Raw genomic sequence first — 1,907 nt, forward strand, 5'->3', positions numbered from 1 at the left:
TTCTCCACACCTCATGGGACCAAACCTATTATACACAAATGTTAAGGTAGGCTAGTGAACATTTCTTGATCTCCCATTTTGTTCTATAAGTATCATAACAATTCTATACCACACTGTACCAAAGGAGTATCATAAGATACAAAACAAAAACATGTTGTGAAACCTCGACAAAATGATTCTGATTTTTTTTGACATCTAGGATTATATGATTTCTGCATATACATAGATGTCAATCCAATGTACAATAGCCTATCCAAAATTTGGTCAACTATAGACAATCCAATTATGTTTAGAATGAATGCATTATTCAAAAGGCTTAGTGGTATTTATTGTAAATTTACCGATATCAATATTTTTTGTTACACACTTTATGGGATCAAACCAATAGGGCACTCTTGTCAAAGAGGGCTAGTGAATTATACTACAAGTCACATTTCATTCACTAGGTCTCTTTATCATTTTTGGATATCTTTTATTAAGAGGGTCTATCTTTTGTTTCCCATCCTATTATATTTATTTTTTAATTTAATTTAATTATGAAGACTAAACATATCCTATAAAAAATAGGGAAATAGGATTTAGCGACCTAGAATATCACTAGGTAAGCATGTATTCTCCATAGAATAGGTTTACCTATATGATTTCCCACTAAACCAAAATATTTATATTTAGAAAAAATAAATAAAGATGAGATTATCTATGGGTTGCAATAGGAATACAATAAAATTGTAGTTTATGAAATAATGTAGTCATATATTTTATTGGTTAAGTGAACTCAATGCCAACACCCCATAGAGAGCAGTTTATTTAAACTTATTAGTATGGTATTTAATGCAATAATAACTTGTGGATTAAGAGGATGAACAGTTGAAAGATAAAAAATTATCTCTTAAAAAATTTGTCAAGGAAATGGGGAAAGCTAAGAATACACAAAAGTAGATCTTAGCCTACATGTGATGCACCAAGAGAATGAAGGATTTCCATGACATGTAGATTTTAAGACATGGTTTTATTGTTAATCATAATAGGAAACATGTAGATAACCAATAAGAGAAAAAAGATAATTATTCCTTGATAATATATTTATACTTGCTTAAGAGCCACTCTAAAATATATTAACACATTCTAAACAATCACCATAAAGTTACATGATTTCCTTATTTCATCATTTCCTAATATTTTATTATTTTCTTTTTTCCTCATCTCATTATCCTATTATTTTACCACTTATAAACAAGGAGATCTCATTAAAAATAAAAAATTATAATAGGGGAATTCATTTTTCCTACTTCTTTGAATTATGTGCCATCTACATAACTACCCCTCCCTTCTCTTTTTAATCAATCTTGGTCTAAAAACCATTCATTTTTCTCCTTCAACTATTCTCTTTCATCCTGATGATGGTTCATGAAGTATGACCAAAAATATTAATGCAAAAGTGATTATAGAGTTGAATCCAAAAATAAACTATAATCAATAACATCGACTATAGAAATCTGAAAAATCTAAGAAAAATTATGTTATTAAATATTTTATAACTATGGATGTGCAAAGGCATTATGATTTGTTCAAATGGATTTTTGGATAGATGAATGTGGTGATAAGAAAGATTAATAGGTTGGAGGTGGTTGCTAAAGCTAAAGCTAGGGCTAATACCTAGCTTGAGAAAGTGGACAAGGACAAAGATAGGAAGGCGGCTAATGAATTTTTTGGTTTGATAGAGAATTGGGATAAGTTGAACAAGAGAATAAATGACCTGGATGCTAAGCTTAAAATGACAAGGACAAAATCAGAGGTGGAAGAAATTAGGCAATCCCAGGAGGCTCTTAAAATTAACATTGAGGAGGCCAACACGACCTGTAGGAATGTATCCAACATTATTAAATATTCTCTACAAGCTATCAAGA

This window comes from Cryptomeria japonica, chromosome 10, assembly GCF_030272615.1.
Source record: "Cryptomeria japonica chromosome 10, Sugi_1.0, whole genome shotgun sequence".
NCBI classification, from domain to species: domain Eukaryota; kingdom Viridiplantae; phylum Streptophyta; class Pinopsida; order Cupressales; family Cupressaceae; genus Cryptomeria; species Cryptomeria japonica.